This window comes from Parasteatoda tepidariorum, chromosome 1, assembly GCF_982258835.1.
Source record: "Parasteatoda tepidariorum strain Cologne lab strain chromosome 1, Ptep-v5.0, whole genome shotgun sequence".
NCBI lineage: Eukaryota > Metazoa > Arthropoda > Arachnida > Araneae > Theridiidae > Parasteatoda > Parasteatoda tepidariorum.
In genome coordinates this window covers 48,698,155-48,723,827 of record NC_141755.1, presented here as the reverse complement: position 1 = coordinate 48,723,827, position 25,673 = coordinate 48,698,155, and the positions used below count along the sequence as shown (strand labels likewise).

Here is a 25,673-nt window from a genome sequence, read left to right as displayed (position 1 = left end):
ATAGTTTATTATTTTGCTCTAAATATAATTACAAGTTTCAAAATCATTGCTGATTCGAAAAGTTTGAAATTTCAGAACCCCTGTGGCCCTTCACGGAACTTGAAGATTCCACGAGCACCATTTGGGAACCACTGCTTTACTACTATTGAGGGATTAGAAAAATAAATAAAGTGCCATTGTTTTTCCTTATTTTCATTGTTGTCTTTGACAATTTATGATATTAAAAACTTTTTTAGAAAATTCTAAAAAATAAAGGCGGTAAAAATAGCGCATAGAAGGTGAAGAAATTAAAAACTTGAGACAAGAAGAGTATAAAAAATATATAAGCTCATAAGTGAAACGAAATTGACCAAAAGTGGCACACCATCCCTGTCTCCTGACGATGGAATTTCCTTGAGACTCGGTTTAATATTTCTTTTTCGACACCCTCTGTCTCCTCACCAAGACCAGTAGCAGCTGGTACCACGAACGCGCAGGAATTATTAAAATTTTTACAGCAGGATAAGCCCTTGCCTCCGCCCTTTTAACGCCCCAAGTGGTGCCCGGGTCCCCTTTTCGACAGCAGGGCTTAACGCTTTGGTGAACACGGGCTGCCGTCGACCCGGCCTCCCTATTCACCCGCTCTAACTCCCTGGCGAAGCGAAATTATCTGTTCACTGTTGGTTGGACACACGAATTATGTACGCCCGATGATTTTCGGTCGCAGGAGTTGAGAGACTTTTCAGAAGACGAACGTTTTCTCCTTGTAAAATATCTGCCACCCCTTACTTTTATGCTTCAATTTCTTTTCAAAACATACACCCGCACAAGTCTCTCCGAGAGTTTATATGAAAAGGAGGAAGAAGAAAAAAAAGTGATCTGAGAGACCGAGAAGTGAAAGGCATAGTGTGAAGTGGTTACTTTTTTTTTTCTTCTTCTTATTTCACGTAACTGAGAAAAAGATGAGAAACTGTGGAAATGGAACTTTTGAGATACTTTTTTGACGTTTTATTTTTGGTAAGTTTTGAGCGGGATTTTAAGAGAAAGTTTCATCAACTTTTTTTTTTTGCATTCCGCGTATTTGTAGTTTTTAAGAAAAGAGCTGTGTGGGTTACAGTTGCGGTTCAATAGATTTGAAAAAAGTTCGAAGGTGAAAAACCAGCGAAAAATAAATGGAACTGATTTTTATCTTAATTTTAAAATGAAAGAAAACTATTGCCTTTTTCACTGACGTGATATGTCTCTCCTTCCCATTTTTTTTCTTTTTTTACATTTTTAGCTAAACAATTTTTATTTTTTTAATTAATTCTAATTTTTTCTTTTGGTTCAAATGAATTCATTTATTCCGTTTTGCTATTCTGTTCGTTCAAAATAATTCTGTTCCAAAGAAATGAAACCTAAATACAAGACATTTTGATGATCAATGTTAGCCATTTTCGTTTTTTTTGTGTGGCCATTTCAGAATAAAATATTTTTCTGAATTTGATTTATTTAATTTTTATTATTTTTCTGACGATATATTTAAGGATTCATACAGTAAAATGGTTAGTTTCATACAGGAAAATATCCTTTTTAAAATCACATACTTGACATAATTTTTTTTAAATTTTTATTTTGAATTATACAATTTCTAATGTGCATTTGATGAAAAAAATTAACGGAAGGAACAGTATTTTTATTTAAAAGAAGAAAATAAGCAACGCCTATATGCAAATAAGGTATCAGATAGCTAAACTCTTTGCTGTCACCTTTGACCCCACAGAGGTCTGCGACGTCATAAGGCAGTGCCGCTGTGACCGCGTTTGTATAGTAGAGGTACCTCATTTTCACAGAGATGCTTGTAGCGTAAGGACGTTTTGAAACACCCTAGCTTGGTCCAATCTTTGTTTTTGAAATTTTTTGTTTATTCATCTTTAGTAATGCCAGTCGTCATCGGCTAGACGGTGCCACAAGATGGCGGATGATTGGAAGACACGAGGTTGTCCGATCACAGGTCATCTAGCATGGTACCGATAAGACCTGTCTTGGACAGAAGATGATTGGGAGAGGGACTCTCTACAGTGAAGAGTCACGATTCAGTCTGGACAGCGACTCGAAGTGTGTTCTAATCTGGAAAGAGCCCGGGAGTGGATATCGACCCTCTAACTCTGTCGAAAAGGAAAGGACCACTATGGCCGAAGTGGTCTGATGGTCGGCTTATCGATCTTCATGTGTTTGATAAATGTACTCTGAAAGATCAATGGTACAGGGATGAGGTCTTTGAATCTTATGTGAGACGCTGCCTTTGAGCATATGGACCAAATTTCACCTTTACGGGCAATAATGCCCATGCCTACGGGGACAATCGGCGGAAGAATCCCTCCAATCAGAGGATCTTCAACAATTGGAGTGGCCTGCAAAATCTCCTGATCTAAATCCCATCAAACACGTAATGGACGCCTTTGGACGTTTAATTGCAGCTCAAAGACCATCTCCAACAACCATCGATGAACTCAAGGATACCTTGGTGCAAGAGTGGGTTGCCACGGGGATTGATATTGACCTTGGCAAACGGTAGGAAACGATGAGAGAGTTGTGTAGTTGTAAGCACCCTATTAGATCTGTTTCTCTGGCTGACAGGGTATCGGCCAGTTCCTATGTTGAACAAGTGTTTCCTTATTTAGTGCACAGGCCGTGCCTGTTTTTGCTTTCCCAAATACTGGTTTGAGCCAGGTTCAGTTTTATTTGCTTTGTTAGTTCTTTTCCAGTGCAATAATAAAGGAAGGAAAGAAAAAAAAACATTTGTCTACACAAATGTTTTCACCATTGTATTATATTCATATACACCGAAGAGCCATTACATTATGACCTCCCTCCATGTATAACAATGGGCTCGCCCAGGTTTTCATGGTTTCTCGCCCAGGAACAATGTTTTTATGGGCGCATTAGAACCCATTATTCTCATCGAACAATCCCTGACGTCTGTAAGCTACCTGAATATAGTTGCAGATCAGGTTTACCCATTCATGGCAACAGTTTTTCCTGAGGGGGATGGTGTTTACCAATAGGATAATGCACCATGTCATAAGGGTCGAATCGTCGTGGATTGGTTCGAGGAACATTCCAGCGACTTTCAAGTCATGTCAAATTCACCTGACCTTAATCCATTAGAGCAATCGTGGTCCTGCTTGAAAAACCAAATTCGTGCTGTCACGCTACCCCCTCGCAATGTGAGGGAATTGCAGGACCAGTTGGTGAACGCTTGGTACCAGATACCTCAGACTACCTATCAGCACCTTGTGGAATCAATGCCACGGCGAGTGCTAGCAGTTTTGAGGGCTAAAGGTGGTCCTACATGTTATTAGCAGGGTGGACATAATGCAATGGCTCTTCGGTGTATTTAATTATTTCCTAAATCTATTTTTGCTGAAATATTAAAATTTTTTAATTTTTTTAATCACAAGATATCATCAATTTAACATGGAGATCTAAAAAATTAACTTTATTCTGAATTCAATTTCTTTTCCTTGTTGCAAATATATACCTTATTTTGAAAATGAAATATTTGCAGCTCTTATAAACAATTAAACTTCGCTTATAAGGGTAATTACTACACATATTTATCTTCTAGTTTTTCTGTAGATATTTTTTGAAATTATCATAAAATAATTCCTAATTTGCACCGTTATTTTTCTTAAGTTATGTTTTACTACTGATTATGAATATTGAATTTAATTACAAAATATTATTTTCTTAAAGTAATTCTACCCTGAAATTCCTGATGAGAGAGATCAAAAGAATACGTTTTACAACTAATTCGCTGAATGAATTTATTTTTACTGATAATTTAATTTTTTGAAAAATTTCAGAAAGTAATACAATATAGAGTGTTAACTTTTTTGGAGGTAAACATGAGACTTAAGTCAAATAAACCCGAGGTATCTTAGTGACCTTTGCCCCCCTTCCTTTAATTTTGCGACAAACTAAGTTTTTAACGTTAATTTCATTTTTCTTTGTAGATTCAAAGATTGTGTAAAATTTAACCTTTGATTACGTACTTATCATTTTTGATCAGCGCTCATGGATATTGTGCCATTTATTTCTTCATTCATTCCAATCTAACTCTTCATTCAATCCAATCCAACTGTACATTAAATCCATTCCTATCCAAATCTAAATTTAATCTAAATACAAGGAAGTAGTAATAATACACTAAGCGTTACTTTTACTGCAAATGTAGGCAGTATGAAGATAAAATTCTTCATCACGAATGGGTAAACGAAGTGTCCGATATCAAATGATCTGACAACAATTCCCTCGAATTGCATCGTACAACTTGTTGTGGAGACACCTGACGGAAAGAGTTGCATTGTTTAGAAACGTCGTCCGGGATACGCAATTACTGGAGAATCGGAAAAGTTCCCGTTTCCTGGATACTTAAGGGATGTGGAGAAAAGGAGGATAATGGTCACGCTTCTCTTAGCGAACATTTCCCGCCTATCTCGATATGTTCAGTGATTAAATCTCAATGATGAAGAGATTCGAGACATATATTTTTTCTTTGTGAAAGACTTATAGAGGGTAATGAATGATTAATCAGTTTAAAATATGTTTTTTTCTATAGATATGGTTATTAAATATTAAATATAAAACTTATTCACACAATGTTAAAAAATTTTTTTGGAGTTGCACCCCGATAGTTTCGTAAATAGTTTTTATAAATATATACACCGAAGAGCCATTACAGTATGACCACCCTCCATCTATAACAATGGGCTCGCCTAGGTTTTCATGGTTTCTCGCCCAGGAACAATGTTTTCATGGGGCACATTAGGACCCATAATCCTCATAGAACAATCCCTGACGTCTGAAAGCTACTTGAACAAAGTTGCAGACCAGGTTCATCCATTCGTAGCAACAGTTTTTCCTGCGAGGGATGGTGTTTACGAACAGGATAATGTCCCATGTCATAAGGGTTGAATCGTCGAGGAACATTCCAGTGACTTTCAAGTCATGCCTTGGCCCCCAAATTCACCTGACCTTAATCCAATAGAGCAATTGTGGTCCTACTTGGAAAACCAAATTCGTGCTACCACGCTACCCCCTCGCAATGTGAGGGAATTGCAGGACCAGTTGGTGAGCGCTTGGTACCAGATACCTCAGACTACCTACTTGTGGAATCAATGCCATGGCGGGTGCTAGCAGTTTTGAGGGCTAAAGATGGTCCTACATGTTATTAGCAGGGTGGTCATAATGTAATGGCTCTTCGGTGTATAGTGGAAACATCAAAATATGTCTGAATTCCTGAGGAAACGAAATGTAATCAGTAAAAACACCTCCAAGTTTAATGTGTCAAATAAACAGTTTTTCATATTTATTTATCAAACTTGCCTTTCCTCACTGGTGATTCGATAGATTTTGTCTTTCGTGGATTGCATCTCCATGTAACGCAAATGCGGGATGTTTTTATCAAAAAAGTCCTCCATGACAGCTAGTTTGTTCAAATGCTTGATCCAAGAGTTAGTTCTTTTGTCTTCTGGGTTGGGTTCAAAATTACAAGGATACGGAGGTGAACATTGATAGTTGTAAACTCACAATTGTTTCGGCTGTTAAAAGCCAATTATAAAAAAAATTTAGTAGAATATTAGACAGCACAATGCTTCTCAAAACAGGTTTGATTAAAAGAAATAGCTCTTGATAATTTTTTAAACATCTATGAATAATTCTTCAAAACTTTAAAAAAAAAATGATAAGATTTGTGGTTTTGAATGAGTAATTTAAAATTACACTTTTCTCAGTTTTTAGATTTTTCAATTTTTAATTTTATTGCAGTTTTACGAAAAGCTATTTCGATGACACTAACAATTCATGAAAAACTATTTGGATGACGCTAGCAATTCATGAAAAGCTATTTGGATGACGCTAACAATTCATGAAAAGCTATTTGGATGACGCTAACAATTTTTTATATCATCAATTGCATAAAAACACAGATTCTTATTAAAAACCTAGAAACAGACAACTATTTAACTACCTATCGAAGACTGTTGATTGCAGTAATGTATTGTCAGAATTTTCTCAGAAAAAAAATCAATTGAAAATCTAAAATACCAAACTTTTTACATCTCAAATTTTTATTGGGTGATCTATCCTGTATTTTACATGTATCAAAAGATATTTCCAAATAAAGTAACCATCCACCATCTGCTTATTTGTAAATATTAAAGAAAGAGAATTAGAACGTTTAAAATGTTCCTTCTTTGTCTCTTTCTCTTCAACAGTTCAGTTTGGTTGGGAGAGGCAGGACCTCTTAAGGGTGGTGATCGAAGAACACCTCATTTAAACTTGCAACGGCATACATAAGCAGTTTATTATTGCTATTTCTTATCAAAAATTGAAAAATGTTTTTATTCATCAGATAATAGCGATGATGAGTGATAGGGTGCTAGTTTTTAGAATTTATTACCCAGGAACTAAACCTGTTTTAGTCATGTTCATCTTAAATAAAAAAAAATTATTACAGTACTGGTTCAAAAATTTTTGATGTTAGCAAATGAATCAGGACTACTTAAATAATATTTTCTTTCATTTATTTAGTTTCGAATTAAAGCTTAAAACAATGGAATTTTTTTCAATAAAATTGAAAGAAAAAGCCTACATATAATTGCGATAATTAAAAAAAGCATGAATAATTTTTAAATAAAACTTGATGCTGAATAATATTGAGGTAATTACTTGTTGGGTAAAAATAAGTAAACAGTGAAGTAAAATAAAATTTAAATTATCGAGAATTATTTCTACCAAATTAAAACTATTATAATGAACCACTATTAATAACCAAGTTGAAATTTTTAAATAATATTTATTGTATATTAATTTTAAACAACGTAAAATTAGCAGAAAAATTATTTGGAAAATATTGTCTTAGAAAATATTAAATTCTTGTTCCATAAAAAATGAAAAGAAAACTTATCAACTTCAGAGATACTAGAAAGTGCAGAATGCCTTTAAGCCAAAAAATTATCAAATTCTTAAATTATATGAGATTTGGAGAAAAAAAAGTATTTACAATAGTTTTAATAAATATTATTACTGATTGCAAATTTATAAATAAATAAGCAAAGTTAGCAATTTTCTACTTGACATTCTTATAAAACAATGTTGAATTGAATTTGAAAATAATAAAATCTGTATTATTTAATGAATACGTTATGCGACAGAAAAATATAGATCCTACTCTTTATTTTCCCCTTAAATAGTTCGAAGATAACAAATCATTTTCAAAGTAAACTTTTTTGAACTTTTTAATGAGATAATTTAAGTTAGCCTTACATAGTAATAAGTTTGCCTTACATAATAATATTTATAGTTTATTAAATTTAAAATTTATAGTTTTAAAATTTAAAATTTATAGTTTTAAAATTTTATTTCTCGAACCTGAGAACGAAATGTTAACTCACTCTAATAGTGCAAAATTTTTGAAGTATTTTTCACATGATCTCTTTTTTTTTTTAAATTTTTAATAAGATATTAAAAGATTAGAAAAAATTATAAATTGTTCATAAAAATGCATTTATCACGAAATATTTTGAAATTTGTATTTACGGGGCTGAAAAAAAGTAAAACAAATAAGCAAATTTATTTGTTATCATTATTTAAAATATCTCCTTTCAAATGAATTAACAATTATTTAGCAATATGTTGCTAACTATCAATGATGCACTAATTTTAGGTAACATTCAAAAGTGTCATTACAAAACAAATGCTTCGAAGAATGAGTTTTTTCGACAAATAAAGGATTTTTATCGAACATTTACAATAGCAATAATACAAAAAATACATTAAATAAATAAAATAAAAAAATCAAAATTTCGTTTCGGCACATCTAATTCATATTTTCCAACTCGCATCCCAAAAATCATTTTTTCTAGGGTAATCATTTGATAATATTATTTTTCAATAACTGAATTTACTTCCACGTAAATAAGCCTCAAAAGGATATTATATTCTATCAAATTCAAAATTATGTTTTATCAAATGTAAATGTATGTTATTCAGTCCACGTTCAATTGGATTGAATTGGCACGATACGCGTTAGATTTATTTCACTTCATGCATTCTCTTCATCTTTTACGCATTAGTGAAAATACATCAGAGAAAGGGCGGGAAAAAAGATTCCTTTTTGCATTAAGTCTTCGAACATTTGGCTCAGAATGAAAAAAATAAAGTTGAAACATTCAACACCTAAATCGTAGGCGTTATTTCCTCCTTATTTTCTTCTTCTTTTTGCAAAGTGAAAAAAAATTGAGTTTTCAAATCTATTTTTCGTTCCGCTTTTCTAGCAACACTCCGGTTCGCTAAGCAAGTGAAGTCAACTAGCGTCCCCTGGTGGCGTAATGAAGCAGTAATAATCTCTTTGAGTCGTTTTGCTTGCGCTATCGACGTTATTATTCTCTCGTTGTGTGCTCAGGGTTTCCGTATGGAAGAATTACTGATGGAACTAACTGCTGCGACTAGAGGAAAGAGAAGAAAAAAAAACCTTAAGTTTGGAGCAATGAATATCTAGTTTTCTTTCATCACGCCAAGGGCACTGACACGGCTGTGTCAAAAATATGAAAACATAAATCTCGCTTTATCGTTAAATTCATCTTTGAATTTGGTGCTATGTCTCTGAATTTAATTTTTTCACAATGAAAAAGGAGCTAAAGTTGAAAGGAACTGTAAAAAGAAAGCCAAATTTTTTTTCTTCATTTTAACAAATGATAAAAGCTTTTCTTTTTTATTACAACATAAATCTGTAATAAAAGCAATTCCTAATAGAAAATGGCATTGTCATCATAAACGCAAATACAAATATTTAATGTTAAAATAGGAAAAATAAAAGATAGCATATTTAGCTTTTTTTATTTTATTTTGATTAACAATGATGGTCAATATGAGAATCATGACGGTATATATGCCAGAAACAAAAAGTACTTTCCTTTTGATGATATAATAACCGAATTTTTAATTAAAAAAAATAACAGAATTTATTATTTGCAAGTTGGAACAAGTTGGATTTGACTGATGGTTGCCCAAGCATGTTTGCTTTATAGTTAGTCATAAAGGGCTAAGATTCTTAAAAAGGAATAGCTGAAACGTTCGTTTTTTAACTTAATTTTATTAATGTCAGGAATAAGTAAGAATGTCTTCCATTATACCTATGGGAATTTGGAAGCTTATTGTAATAATGGATTTTTCGTAATAAGCAGTTCTTGTTACAACGAACTTTTGCTGTATTTTGTTCAATTTTTTTAAACCATCGGTGAACAGCCGATCTACATAGTAGATTCCTTATTGTATATTTGCAATTTTAAACCTAATTCAGAAGACATTTATCGGTATACAATATCTTCTAGTTGGACCATTTAAGAAAATTACTTAAAATTCTGAAGGTTTTCTTGACGCTAATAGAATCAAAAGTCCGTCAATAATTGCATCAGAAATATGGTCACTCCATTTGAAAACACATAACTTATGATCAAGATTCGAGCCTGGGTCATTTGTGCTATTATCGAGCACATCATTCCTTTGAGTTGTCTGAATATTTTCACTGTTGTCTTGGCACAAAGTGAATCTAAGATTCTACTTCTGATGTAGTTAAAATACAGGGTTACAGAAATATATTCTTATTTTATTATTCTCCCGGTTTAAGGAAATATTTTCTACTTATAATGTTTAGGCAGTAATTGTTCAGCCTTGTATTTTTGAAAATTTCAAAATAATCATTGAAACTAATAAATATTATCAAAACTAATTTTTAGCATGAAAACGTTTGGTAAACGAATTTTACAGTTGAGTGGATTTTTTTATTTGCATGAATAATTTTAAAGATATGACAAAATAATAATATTAAAATAACTTAATCTTTTAGTTGCTCTCTTGACATTGAAATTATTACCGCATTTCTTAAATTGCTAATGCATTTTATATTTTGCGTTTCTAAAAACTGACATTATCCTGGAGTAATTGAGCTTGGATCCTAGTGAATTTCGATCATTAGATCAAATGTTATTCTAGAAGATTATTCCTTGCTTACCATTTTAAAGTTGTTCTTTAGATCAAATAATTACATTAAATTTTTTTTTTCGCAAAAACTATTCGATTGATTAGATATCGAAGATTATTCTGATCGATCATCCCTATTTTATGATTTGAAGAAACAATAACTAGTAAATAAATATGTTAAATAATAGAAATTAAATTTATTTTTGAGTGAAGCTGACTTTCAGTCAATGGATTTTCAATTTTGTATAAAAAGTTTTTTACGTGTGCGTCCGTAGATCACGTGATTATTCTAAGAGTAACAAAAGTGGGTGAGTGTTTACTTTAAAAAGTTTCCAAAAAACCACATAGTTAATTGATGGCTCAAAGTAGAAAAATAATGTTACAAGAGTAAAGTTCTCGATTTGTACAAAACTTTTCCTTCAGGTTTTAGCGTTTTCAAAATTTAGAACATCTTCAGTTTTGGTTACGTTTTAAGAATTCATTTAGAAACTTATTATATAATTTATGCAAGTTTGGCAGTTAATATTAACTAATTTGGGTAACTTATGCGTATCCCTTAAACCGTCATTTGATATTGATGTATTAAAATCCTTCAATAATTAAATTCAGAGTATCTTTCAATTAATCAAATATGTAACTAATGTTTCAAATAATTAGATGTTTGGTAATTGGGATTTTTATTAAAGCACCTTGTACACAATTTTAGCTTGTAGATTACCCAAAATAACATTGATGTTATTTACTTAGACTAAAACTGACAAAAAAAAATTTTTTTTTTTAATAATCACTCCTCAAAATAAAAAAACACTTTGCGGTAAAATAATTGTAATCCTTATCCATTGAATCAGAATAAAATGAAATTTACGATGCCATAATTTCTCGATTTGACTTCTTTTCTTTTTTTTTCTTTTTTTTTTTTAAAAAAAATAATAATAAAATAAAGGTTATAAAGTTTCCTAGTTATGACTCAATGCATTAAAAAAACACGTTACAAAAAAAAAGATTAAAAAAGTGAAAGAGCTCAACTAGTAGCGAAACATTTGGCGCATCTCTTAGTCTGTCCTTTAAACACTCACTTCCATAAAAACGCGAATCAGCCAGGAGGAGTAGAAGACAAACAGGAGGAAGAGGAGGAGGAGGAGATGACTGATGGAGAAGATGTTTGTCTAGTGTCTAGTTCCTATCTTCCAACGGTTGAATAATGCATAGGCAGCCACCAAATTACATCTCTCCTCACTCAGCTTTTTCGCTGTCAACACACTGTCCTCCATCACAACCTCCCTTCTCTACATCATCCACCTCCTCCTGCTCTTCTTCTCCTTTAGAGAAGGAGGTCAGTTGTTCGGCCATTGTATCTGAAAGTAGACAAAAAATATAATGAGCGTTTTATATTAGGAGAAAGGAAAGTCACATTTAAGATAAATTATTTTATTTTAAAACCGTCATTGAACAGACAATCCAATTTTGAGTTTACGACTATTAATGTTAAACACCGTAGCATTGTAATTTTGAACCCAATCCAAAATACAAGGGAACTCCTGGATCAAGTATTAGGAGAAATTTGCCTTTGTGTAGGACTTTTTGATTAACTAACCTGCACTTGTGTTACATGGAGAGGAAAAGCACGAAAGCTTACTACGGTTAGCCTGACGGCAAAGAGACTTTGACCTATGATCCGTCTACTACTGAGAATATTGTACGTCAGCACTGTGGTCGGTACGAGCTGAGTTCGTAATTCGAATCCCAGTCATTGCTGGGATCGAATCCGGGTCGTTGGGAGGCGAGATCCCGTTGGGAGGCGAGCGCTCTATCTCCTGAGCCATCACGGAAGATCAACTATTATATGTAGTTTCAAAAAATCATTTTAATATTTATTTGAAAAATATACTTATATTGTTCTTCAAAACTCTCGATAAGGAAAATAAATTAACAGCCTTACTCTTGAGATGGAAAACAAACAGGTGGAAAAATCTAGCTCAAAGTCACCCTGCCTGGAGGCAGCTAATTGAGAAAGCCTTGGCCTGCACTAGGCCGTAGTACTGCTGAAGAAGAAGACTTTTGAGATAAAGCTAAAATTTACAATCATTTGTTGTATAACATCTAATATTTTTATATCTTCTAGAACATAGTGTCGTAAAGAATTGTCTGGGTTTCAGAACAGACAAATTACTTAAATGTTTTAAAATTTTTTAATATTTTTTAAAAAAAATGCTAATTTTTGCTGGTAATGTTTTCCATCTAGAAATAAATAACCAAAACCAATGAATGATTATGAATTTTTAAAAAATTTTATTAGTATACACTGTAAAAAATTCCAGATAAAATGGCGGTAAAAAGTACCCGCCCTCAGAGTGTCGATACTTTAATCCGCAAAATCCATTTTTACCGGAGCATGTCACGAAACAAAAAATATGATATACTATAATTTTTACAGTAATAATTACTGCAAAATCCCTGTATCGCTTTATTTAAATGAATATAACTACTAAAGTTACGTTATAAAGTTTATGGTAAAAATGAATTTTAAGGTTAAATAAATTTTTTAGATGATGCATTCAAAGTGTACTTCATACTGTTATTTGATTTGGAAATTTTTACAGTGTAGACAATTTAGTTTTGGAGTAAATTTTAAGGCATTAATAAACATGCTACAAACACTTTTCATTTCCACAATACAGTAGCTTTTTTTCATATTGACGTTTAGTGTTCTTTTCCGTATTAACGTGGACGCTGGATAACAATAGTTTGAACTTGACCCAACAGACATGACTAACTGTCGTTAACTCACACCTGCTACAAAAATTACACACTTTTCGCTAAAAAATAAATAAATAAAAAATTCGTCTAACGCATAGTTTTTTTTTAAAAAATTTCTTTTTTTATGCTTTAATAAATTTTTTTAACGATTAAAAATACTTGTATAGAATTTTTTATATAAAACAAATGGAGCTTCTAATTTATCTTAGAGGATTCTAAAATTGTGGGGGGGGGGGGGCTGTTCCACTTAACTCTTCGTCCGACAATAAAGAAACATGCTCAGTTTTTTTTTCACGGACACGTTTTACTAATTGAAACTAATACCTTTTAACTTCAAATACAGTTGAACTTCGTTAACGTGAATAAGTTTCACGTGAATTTCTTTCAACGTGTACTAATTTTCAATTTCCCGTCAAATTTTATATGGATATTGTATTTTATAGTACTTTTAACGTGACGTGAAATATCTTTTTAGGCAAACTTGAATTTCACTACTCCTGGAAAAAATTTTACTTTTAATTGAAATAGAAAATTTTATTCCCCTCCGACAGGTAAAAAAACCTGATTATTCACAAAAAATCTTTAAAAGTAAATTTCTTGAATGCTTTGCTATAATGTAGATAATTACAATATTACTGCAGTCAAATAAAAGAGTTCTAGGAATTGAAACTGTTGAGGACGAAACACTATAGGAAAAACATAAGCCCTTTTGTACTTTATGAACTGAGTTTTCTTTCATCTCATGGTGTGCTTCATGGGTGGGAATGTAAAGAAAAATATTTTTCGGAGAAACGATCACCCATATTGATCATAAAGTTCAATATGGATAGTCATTTCTCCCATTGTCTCATAGATTGTTCTAAGGAATTGATATTGCTTAAATGCATTTCTACAGGTGAAGAAGTGTGGAGCTAAACTTTTTCCTAAATTTCACTAGTGAATACTTTGGTTTACTTTCCTCAGATGGATGTTTACGAAGCAATTAAAACTGTTCGCTCTTTTGCATTGCGAATTAAAATTTAAAATACATTTTTGGATACAATTGATACGTTAGTAGACTTTGGAAAGTATGTGCGAATAAGAATTCGAAACAGCGAGCTATTACCGATTATTTTGTTAGTAATTCTCTCTAATTCGTAAAATAAATCAATTTACTCTTATTAGTTTTTTTAGGATTTTTTTAGAAAGTTAGAATTTATAAAAAAAAAACCCCACGGAAGGTAAGTAAATTTTTTTAAAAATTTCGCCTAAACTATACAATTCATTTCCTTTATAACTTTATTTCCTATTTTTTTTAAAGTAATTAGCTGTATTTATTATGAGATGCATAGAAGTTATTAATTTAATATAAAGCACAAATTAAAACATTTATTGAAATGAAATATATATTAATTTAAATATTCATAATAGAAATTTAATACTTGCAAGAAAATACAAATTGATAACAGATAATAGAATATGTCTCTATATTGTACAATTTTCAATAAAAAAATTTCTGAACTGACAACGTGAACTACTTTTAAAGTGCAAAAAGAAATTTTTTGTCAATATACATATATATATGTATATTAAAGTAAAAGCTTATATATGTATATGTAAAGTTAAAGTAAATGCCACTGATGTTAATATTAAAGTAAAATTAATTGTTTTTCAGGTAAAAATGAATTTTTGTCCATTTCTCCAGAAAGTGTGCATCGATATTCTTGCATCTCTTTTAACAGCGAGTTATTTTTCACTTTAACTCTCTGATTGTTTGAGCCTGTATAATGAACATTTTCGTTCTAAATTTAGTTAATTTGGAATTATGGTACCTGTACAGTTAATAATTTGATTTTAGTTATCTAATTTCCAATCTGCAATGACGTGTCTATGAAAATAACATTTTTAACAGTTATGAATTGTTTAAAAATAGTTAAAGAATATCTATAATTTGATGATTGAAGATTGAACAAGAATATTTGTATCTAAAGCTGTGTAAGCGTACAATACAAGATTTTGTCAAAAGTTCTAGAATTGGTGATGTACTGAATAAAGTGTGTTAATCAGGATTCTAGTTTTTAAAAAATAGAGTGAATAATGATAGAGAATTTTCGCTAATTCTCCATAATTTTTTCCTAATAATGATAGAGAATTTTCCATAATTTTCTAAATAAGTAAAAAAAGGGAACTGTATAATTAAAAATGCATTAAAGTCCCGTTAAATCAAAATGTTGAGAAGTGTAAATAAAACATGTCGGAAAAGAATGAAATCTTGTTTCTGTTTCATGCTGTTTAAGTATTATAAAAACTAAATGAATGTAACTATTTTCTGAGTACTGTTGTGTATTGTGAAAAAATAAAATAGAAATTTCAATACATGCCTAATGCCAAAAATAGTTCAGTAAAAATTAAAAAATCGTCGTTCAGCTTTAACTTGCATGATCAATTATTTCTGGAAATAAATTATCTTAAAAATCTTTGTATGTGAAGTAAATAACTAAATTATTTAGATACTTCCTTATGGAATGAAATAAACAACTTACTATCAAAAAGTCATGTCTAAGATTTTTTAGAAAATACAAAAGAAATCTATTTCTTTAATCACTAATTATATTGCTCTCTTTTAAATATAACATTTGAAATTTTAGGAATTTAAACTAAAGCTCAAAAATACTAATAAGTAAAGCGGAATACTAGCACAATTTTAAAAATAACTGGAACAAGCTTGCTTTTAATCAGAATATTGTGAACTTAAAAAAAAATAAATAAAAAAACATGGTTTAAAATTGATTTAGTATATTTTGGAAAATCAAAAGTACTAGGCTTTTAAAAAGAAAATTTGAAATTTTAAGTTCACTAAATAATTCAGCAGCAATAAATAATTTAGTGTTGCAATAAACTAAAAATCGAAAATATGTTATTTAGCACAATATTATTGTGATTTTAGAAATAACTAAAATGCATATGCTTTTAATCAAATTATAAAAAAAATATAGAAAAATAAGAAAAAATTTTTAATTTACAATTTCTATAAAATAAATTAGCAGAGAAATAATCTTCTTCATATTACTTATCCTAAAAAATAATGTTTATTTTCGTTCCTTATCAATATTTTTTTGACACAAACCCATAATATCATGGACTTGAAAAGTTTTTTTTCAATCTCACCACACAATATGAAAAATCAAACTGAAAGAAAGAATATTTTAAAAGAGCGAAAGAAGGAGTCGGTTTATACTAAAGCGGAAATACCAAAAAGTGAAAGATTGAAATGGAATCAAAAATAAAAAAAAAGAACTTTCACTTTTTATTCTAAAATTTCTTCAACCTACCAACAAAAAATAAATAAATAAAGGAAAAGTTTGGATAGATATATAAAATATATAAACTCTCCACCCTCCTGGACGATGAGATGATCGACTTCTAAGAGACCTTTGCCGACACCATCCTCCATCGAACGAAAGAATAGGGAAAAAAATAGAACTGATAGCAAAAGGAAGAGAATGTAGGGGGTGGACGAGGAAAAAAAAATGAAGACGTTCGAACACAGGTGGGTGAGAGTGTGAGTGAAATGACAGAAATAGGTCGGCATAGAACGAAATGAAAAGAAAAGCGAAGAAAATAGAGAGAAAGTATGAGAAGATACAGAAGTGAACTGTTGTGGACGTACACCCTGTATTCGGATTTTGACTTCTTGCTGTATTGGCCTGACAAAAGGTTTTGAGAAAATGAAAGAACTTTGAAGGAAAATAAAGTAAAAATAAGAGATACCATTTTCTTTACCACGAAAAGACTTTGTGGGATTTATGCTATTTGGAAGACTATATGGAATTTCTAGTTATCATACAGTTATTAATTTTGTTTAACACTTTGGTAAAAAGAAGAAAATACAAAAAATACTTGTAAAAATAACTTTAAGAAATTCCATAATCTTTTTCTTAAAACAATTCTGTTATCAACTCAGTTATTTACTTATTAGGAATTTTTTATTATCTAAGAAAATGGCATAAATATGCAAAATTTATTACCTAGTTCTTTCTTTTACGTAGAAGGCTCCGGTCAGGTTTCCCCTTAAACACTGTTAGAAATTTCTAGGAAAAAATGGTTAAATAGCAATTTATATAATTGTTAATTTAGTTTATTCAACCAAAAAATATCAAATAACCATGATAAACATGATATATATAAAATGGAAATGGTCAACAACATTTCAAAAACATTTATTGATTGCTCTTTCCTAATACGGTCAAACAACCAGAATTCTATTCGCCGTGACTAGGCCCATCTTTTAAAACCATTTTGTTCCGTGAGGTTTGGTACATGCTGTAGCTTGGCTAACCGGTCAATCTCATGACCGGTTGAATAGGAGTTAAAATCACAGCGCTGATAACTAGGACTGGGCTGTGAATCGATATATCGTGACATATCGATTTAGCGCCTGTATCGGCAGGCCGATACAGCGACTTTCGTTCCAGGCGATGCATCAGAAATCTGATTTAAGTCGTCGAGTAAAGAAGATGAACGATATACGATATAGCGATACAAGACACGCAAGGATGTCTTACGTTCCGTTGTGGTGAGCGGTAGAATCAGAATCAGTTTTGAGAACATATATCGTGATCTCGCATGTTCGTTTCCGCATCGCTTAGTTTTTTTTTCTACTTTGTCGCGGCTTGATATCGTTTCTTGTAGATTATTTTCAGTGGGACTGACTTTGTGATCGCCGTCGTTACCTTGTTCTGAACGTAATCTATTATTGAAAAGAATATATAAAGAAGTGTTTCTTAATTAATTAGGTAAATTATTTTTTTTGAAACAAGACTTTTTATTTTATTTTTAAGTGTGAAAATTAATTTTGATATCATATGTTTAAGTAATTTTTTACATTGTTGAATTTATTACAATCAGAAATCTAATTTAAGGTGCCCATAAGGAATTAAATTACAAAGTAATTAAATTTGTTAGGCTATTATTTACTTAATTTTAATTTATTAAAAATTTTTTGGATAAAACTTCTAATAATTTAATGGGTTTTTATTACTGATTTTAAATTTATAAATCTTTAGTTGCTTCTGTGTTTATAAAATAAAGTTATAACAAAACTTGTTTTTCCTCTCTTGGATTTGGACATAAGTCAATTAACTTTGTTTATTCAAAAAAATTAGTAAGGTTTGCGACTTCTTCTTCCTTTTTTTTTTAATCATTTAGCACTTCATTTTATTAAAGAGTATAATCGTGTTTTTTAATTTTCTTTCAATATATTCAGTTAAATATATTATCGAATATCATAATTCTTTTGTTTTTATTTTCAAGAAATTAAACCTTACTTTGTTTTTTCGCGTTCCGAATACGGTAATTATTCAATTTAACTTAATTATTTATGTGAAATAATAATGATAGAAAATAGTGTTGTTTTAAAAGTGCTTTTTTCTTTTTTTTGTTTAATTTATTTAGCACTTTGTTTTAAGCATACAAATAATTTTTAACGAACTTATTCTTTAAATTTTCTTTCTATATTGTTAGGTAAATGTATTGATAAATTTCAATTTTATTTATTTTTTTATTATTTATTTTTAAACTAAGAAATATTTCGTTATTTGCGCGATCATTTTTAGAAAATATAACATTAATATCTTTCGTAAGCAAAACATATACAACAAATTCATAAATTGATTTAAATCAATCTGAGTATGAAGTTTTGATAGAAATCCGACTTTCTGCGCCTTACAAGTAAATGAGTTTCAAAAATACTATATCGCGATACATCGCTATATCGCGATGCAAAACTGACGATGCATCGCGATATAAAATTTCGTGTATCGCCCAGTCCTACTGATAACACAATAGTTCTATCATTCCTTCAATACACGAAGAGTTCCCAGAGTCCTACACTCTTCAAACTATGACCCTAAACTATAGGAATACAAAACAATCATGACACAGCACCCATGGAACTCCAATGTCCGCTTGAGCATCATTTTTATGATTTGGAAACTATGCTAATCGTAAATGATTACAAAAATGCATAGTTTTAACAGTACCATTTGTAAACGGTTTCAAAACCGTAAAGGTAAAAAAATGTTCCTAACTATAAGCTTTATGGTTAATTGGACGAAGAGTGTGCTGCCGGTTATTTTACCGTAATTTCAAAGTGAAAATTCTAACAGTAAAGGTTTCTTTTTAATTCGAAAATTTATATAAAAAAAAGCAACGGACATTTTGTTAATAAATTACCAAATTGATTATAATTTTATGTAACGTTATTTTATTAGTAATTGTAATGAAATGAACAACTATCTGAATTTAAAAAATCTTCAGTAGTATTTGAAAGACAATTTAAACTTGGGAATACAGAATATGCGGCATAATAATAAGAAATTAATGCGAACTAATTCTTGTCACTGACGAGACATAATATCATCAAAACAGTTCAAATAGGAAGTGACTTTTATCTCCTTCGAATTTATTTTTCTATTTTTAAAGTTTTAATATTTCTAATAATTAATAATTCTTCTTATTCTATTTAAAAGGTACATATATTTACCTTGCTTTCTTTGTATTTTTAACTTATTTTATGGGTCCTATGTACTACTTGCAGCTAATGATTGAATAATTAAAACTTATTAGTATCTTCTTAGTTTGTTTCTCTCTTCTTTTATTCTTTTTTGCCTCATATATATATATATATATATATTGATCAATCGCCTCGATGACCAGTTTCCAAATTTTGAATAGTTTTTCTTAAAAATATTTCATTAAGGTCATAAATTTCAACATTTTATGTTTACATAAAAATCAGCATTATTAGTTAATATAAGAAAAAACGCAATCTGTCTTGTATGAAGCAAATTGTATGAAGTATTTGTCGCCTAACCTGTTTTTTGCTTTGTAACTTTCTGTAAAAGTGTTTCCCTGCAAGAACACTCTACTAAAGGAGAAACAACGAGTTTTGAATTTCGTCTTACCTAGCGGTATTAAGCTCTTATTTAAATACACAGAAATGCGATTAAAATAAAGAGTGACTATTGCCTTCTCTTTGAACAGATAAATCATTTGGTGCAGTCCAGTTTTCTCACATGAAAATCCAGGTTACTTTGGTTGTTATCAGCATTAAATAAGTAAAAGCTCTAAAAATATTGTAGATACGTAAAATATTTATTTATCCTCAATTTAAATGCATTTATCTGAAAATGCTTATTTATCATTCTTTTTCATTATGTTTTTGATTTTGATTATTATTTCGTTATTGCAAAGTATTCCTTTGATATACATTGATACATTACATACATATTTGATTGCAATATAACATAACATTTTGTAATAAATATATATAAGTCGGTGATTGAACTTATAACCCTTTTTACTATAATTAAACAATAAATTTATTGTATTTACTTTTGTTATACTTAATATTTACATAAAGTTATGTACAGTCAACATATCCAATCTAAATGCACTTGTTTTGAGTAATATTTTAAGAATAGTATTTCAGAGTATAAAATTAATTCTGTAATATTATTAGGAATTATCTTTTCCCCCTGTTACTAAATGATTTTTTCAGCGAAAAAAAAGCATTAACTCTTTTTTATAGTAACCAAAAATTAAATGTGAATTTAAAGAACAAATATTGCAGATGATTTATGGTAACCTAACAAAATGGTTAGATTATTATACCATCCCAAAGGAATCAAGAAATAAATTTATGAAACCAATCCTGTGCGAATAAAATAAAGTAAAAAATTGGGATTATTTAACAGAGAACTTTTTAATTTAGATGAAGCAAACTGGTTATCGTAAAAAAAAATTTTTTTTTTCCATCAGTGATATTAGTTTCTAAATGCTGTAACTTCAGAATTAAACAATACAACTGAATTCAATTTTAAAAGAAATTTATTTTAGTATAAAATAGCGCACATGTCGCTTAATTATAATTAATGAGAAATATGGCTTTAAACCAATGTGTTGTATCTGTTCTCATAATCCTGTAAAAGTGTTTCTCTGCAGAAACAGTTTATGTAGGGGAAAAAAACACTTTTCGACTATTGGGTAATTTAGCCCTACTGGATTTTGAATTCTATGATTTCAAGGAGCAAGCAAAACTTCAGCTTGACTTTCAAAGAAATTTTTTTTGTGTAATATAGAGTTATTAGTTTTAAATAATTTGAAATGTCTTGAGTAAATTTTCTTTTGTTTTTGGATACTATAAAAATTTCTCTGCACATACACAATATTTAAGAATACAAAACGATTCTCAGATTTTGCGTCATTTTTAGTTGATAGTTTCTATTATCTACGATTTTAGTTGTAAATAACACTACGGAGTTCGATATTCAACAAAACTTGTGACTATTAAATCTTCGCAATTGGTCTTAGCTAATTTATGCAGAATATGTTCACTAAATTTATATTTAAGGTGCTTTAAAGTAAATAAAAAAGTGTTTTTTGTTTCAATAAGTAACTTCACATTGGATTTTTTAATTTTTTATCACTCAGTACTAATAGCTTCTCTTCTTTCTAATCTCCCTCCTTTCTTACTTTTGATTGGCATCTACTCGAGTGCCAAAGTTATAAAATAAAGATCTCGTTAGAGAAAAAAATATTCCTTCGACCTTGGATACATAGTCCATATTTTAAGCAAAAAATCTGAAAAAATAGTTTAAAATCAGTTAAATTTGCAATAACGTTCAAAAAATTGGAATTTCGAAGAAAGATAAAATCTCGTTTAAAATTATAATACAAAATAGCCTTCTCATCATGTCAAATTTCAACTCTATACTTGCCAGTAATTACCTATCAAATGTTTTCTTTTATTGCAAGTTCAACAATTCTCGAACGAATTTTATTTTATTTTATAACCATCGTTCAACAGCCCACCCAATTTTGGGTTTAAGACTTCCAATGTTCAACTTTGAAGTCTTGTAATTTTGAATCCGATGCAGAAGACAAAGGAATTCCTGAATCGAATATTGGGAGAAATTTGCCTTCGTGGAGGACTTTTTGATGGCACTTATCCGGATTTGTGTTACATGGAGAGGAAAATCATGAAAACCTCCTACGATTAGCCTAATGGCAAGGGGATTTTAACCCATGATCTGTCTACCACTGAGGATATTTTACGTCAACATTGTGTCGGTGCAAACTGGGTGCAGAACTCGTATCGACCAGCCTTCCGTTGGATTCGAACTCGGTTCACGTCATTGGAAGGTGAACGCTCTATCCTCTGGCTCTCTCGAACTAAGTTCGAGAAAATGAACTCTTTACTTAATGAACTTTTTACTTTTTGCTATATTTTTCCCATACGTCTTCTCAATTTCCAGTTTCAAGTTATTAATAATTTTAAATTATAGATTTTGAGCAGCAAAGCAACATGTAACGTAAAGCAGGAAAAAAGTAAAACATTTTGCAAAAAAAAGCACTTAAAATTGGAATAACTTTGGAAAAATTGTAATTTTGAAATAAGCTCCATATTAAGTTCATAAACAATTGTGACTCTTTCAGCGTGCCAAATTGTAACTCGGTAGTTGTATTTATGCGACTTATAGAGTGACCCGAATAGTAATTTTTAAAACCTTAACTGTTAATACTTCCCAAGAAAGTAAGCAAAAGTTAATTTTTTTATTCCATCGTAATTCCTGTACACTTTTTGACACAACTATGTAATTTCAAATTTCTAAGCGTTATAATTTTTGCGCAGCAAGACAATATGTAACGTAATTTGAAAACCCAAAACAGTGTCGGAGTTGGCGTGTCTTACGATCTTTTAATGTAAATAGATGATATGACTATAAGAACTCTGTGCGCGGATAAAAGTAATGTTTCTTTTTCCTAAAGGGCAGCGTATTGGCAGAAAAACACTTTTACAGTATTCAGAATTAACACCCTGATTCGTTGTTCTTGCAAAAAAATCCTTCCCAAATTACTATTTTTAAAAATAATTGTTGAAATTTCTGAAGAATTAACAACAATGATTCTTCCTCTAAAGCCTTATAATTCTTTCGAAAAAGACGGTTTCAGCTCTTTACATGCGTTAAATACGTTTTTACAAAAAATTGACAAAAATAATACTTTTCCAAAAAGCATTTAGTACCATTCTTATTATCCTAGCTTGTAAAAACTTAATATCATTTTTGTCAGTTTTATAATGAAAAATATACCTTAAACTTAAATATACACCAGTTGTGAACAATGAGATAGAGAAATTTTCTTACAAATTGCAGATATCTAGAATTTTAAAGATTCTTATAGCACTTTAGCTATCACTTCAAAAATTCAATTGATAACAATTATAAATTTTTATCAAAATTAAAACTGATTTCAGAAATATTTTCCTTTCTTACATTCAAACAGATAATATAAAAGTGTTTTTCATAACATAAAATAATAGTTTTTAGGAAGATTTCCTCATTGGTGTTAAGTTTAATTTCACCCATAAAATATTATAACGTTTTTCATAATTTTAAATTAGACATTTTTAATATCTATAATCACTGAACAAAGTATATAGTTTTCCGAGATTCAAGAAATAAAAAATTGTTTTTAAATTATGGCACAATATAAAGATTCCCTCATTACTCAGATTAGGTTTAATTTATTCCGTATAAAATAAAATAAAAATTTCATAACATAAAATAAGATGTTTTTAAGAATTATGACCATGCAACGATACACATACCTTTTAAAGATTTCAAAAACATCAAAATTATTAAACAATCGAAACTTCTTATTGTATATTTGTAAGTTTAATTTAACCCATAAAATATCATACCGTTTTTCATAACTTGAAATTGCACTTTTTTTGAAAACTATGCCAACAGAATAAAGTATATATCTTCCAAATATTTCAAAAATACTTAAACTGTAGAAAAGTAGAAAGATTGAAAATTTTTAATTGAGGTTAAGTTCACTTCAATCCATGAAATATTACAACGTTTTTCATAACATAAAATTACACTTTTTTTAAAATATATGACTGAAGAATGAAGCAGATATCTTTCAGAGGTTGCAAAAGTATTTAAATTATGGAACAGTAGAAAGATTCTCTTAAGAAAATTCTTTATTCAGGTCAAGTTTAATTTAATCCATAAAATAATACAACGTATTTCATAACATATAATAACATTTTTTTAAGAATTATAACAACGCAATACTTATAACTTTCGAGATATTTCAAAAACATTCCAATTACAGAACAATAGAAACATTCCTTTTCAAAAGTTCTTCATTGAGATTAATGACCAAGGCTGAGGTCCAAAAACTCCTCTGTAAACTTTAGAGTGCCCTTCGGAACTTTTCTAGTCCTTAATCGGATAAAGCCGAGTGAAAATTGACTTTAAGCGGTACCTAAAAGTTCCTTTTTACCGAATTTAACTCATGGTTAATGGCTTCCATGAGATACTGGATGGGCCATTTCAGCTGGAAGGCCAAGAGGGATTGAAATTAATTTAAGTTACCGCCACCCCCTACTCTTTTTAAGGCACTGCGTGTGTTACCTCTCTACATTTTGTTTTTAGATGCTTTTAGTTCTTTTAAAGTGGCAACATGTTAAGGCTTGTCCATAGTCGTGTTAATCGTATTAGCGGGTGAAGGCACAGTAATGGCTGATGTTTAAAGAAGTTGTAAGTTTTCGTGGAGGGCCATGAGGGTGATGTGATTGACTTAATATATATTACTTGACGAACAAGAAAAATCGTTAATTTTGTTTGTGTTTTGTGAAATAGTTAAGCCTATCGAATACTTTTTCGAAAAAAGGTTTTTGCTTCAAATTCTTCTCAAAATCGGTAACCTAGTTGTGAATTTTTTGTTGATGAGTTGAAAGTTAGGAGTTTTTTCTATTTATTTTTCTTTTTGTGTTCTACTAATAGTAATTATTCTAGAAAACATTCTGGCTAGTTTTATAAAAAAATATTGTATCGTAAAATATTGTGCAAGAAATTTTTTAGATGTTTTTTTTTCTCTTGAAAACTGTAAATTGAAACATTTTAGTTATTTATTAAATATGAAAATTATTATAATACCTTATTATCAAATTTACATCACCTTATTTATAATGAATGGTGATAGATAATGTTTTATTTAATGTTCTATATAATGTTTAATATTGTGCATATAATATAATAAAAAATGGTTAATTCTATATTTATATTGTTTCCTTGATACATATTATTTATGGCAAAATAACCACAAAAGAATAGGACTATTGAAGAATTGCACAGCAGTGTAAATTAAACTCTCGAAGCCCCCATGGTCATGGGGGGATGCACATGAGGTTTAAGGGTGCACTCTCCAGAAAAATAACACTATAAATTACAGAGAAAAATTTTTTTTTTCATTTATAAGATATTTTTTTAATAACTTTAAAAAAATAATAATCCTTAACTAAACTTTGCATATAATTATTGTACGACAGAGAGCTATTTTCTCGTATTATTAAGATAAATTTCATTTCAGTGTGGTAAGTCGGTAAGTTTATGCAATGTTTCAAATTATTATCTTTACTAATTTGATCTTTCCGTCACAATTACGATTTTCACTATTAATTAAAAGGGAAATAACTTAAATATTTCTATATAAATTAATATGAATTGAAGAGAAACAATGATTATGAATACCGAATTACTCTTCATAATGTTTTGTTACACAATATAAACTGCTGTTTGTAGAAAATGCAACACCATGAAGGAATCATCAGAATCAAATGAAATTCGCAGCAAATGTCAATTATAGGATATTATGCAAATTAATAAAGTTTCAGAGCCATCGCGCGTGCGTGGCGCGCGCAGCGCCCTCTGAATTGATGCTGAAAGCGTATAAGTAAAGTGCTGTAGCGGGACGTTGAAAATAGTCTATGATTATTTGTTAGTGGCAAACGTTTAGTGAGACCTGAGTATGCCTCCACGACGGAAGAATAAGAAATTCAAGCAACTTACGGAGTT

General features: G+C 30.1%; 1 long non-coding RNA gene across 1 annotated transcript in view; it reads right to left on the bottom strand.

Annotated features, from left to right (window-relative positions):
* Nucleotides 1–8,875: 8,875 nt before the first annotated feature.
* Nucleotides 8,876–25,673, bottom strand: part of LOC139425502 (uncharacterized) — an 81,315-nt gene continuing 64,517 nt past the window's right edge. The window contains exons 2-3 of the long non-coding RNA XR_011636695.1: nucleotides 16,770–16,832; nucleotides 8,876–11,360 (exon numbers count right to left, since the gene is read on the bottom strand). This is a non-coding gene — a long non-coding RNA (uncharacterized LOC139425502). The remainder of the gene's footprint in view (nucleotides 11,361–16,769; nucleotides 16,833–25,673) is intronic.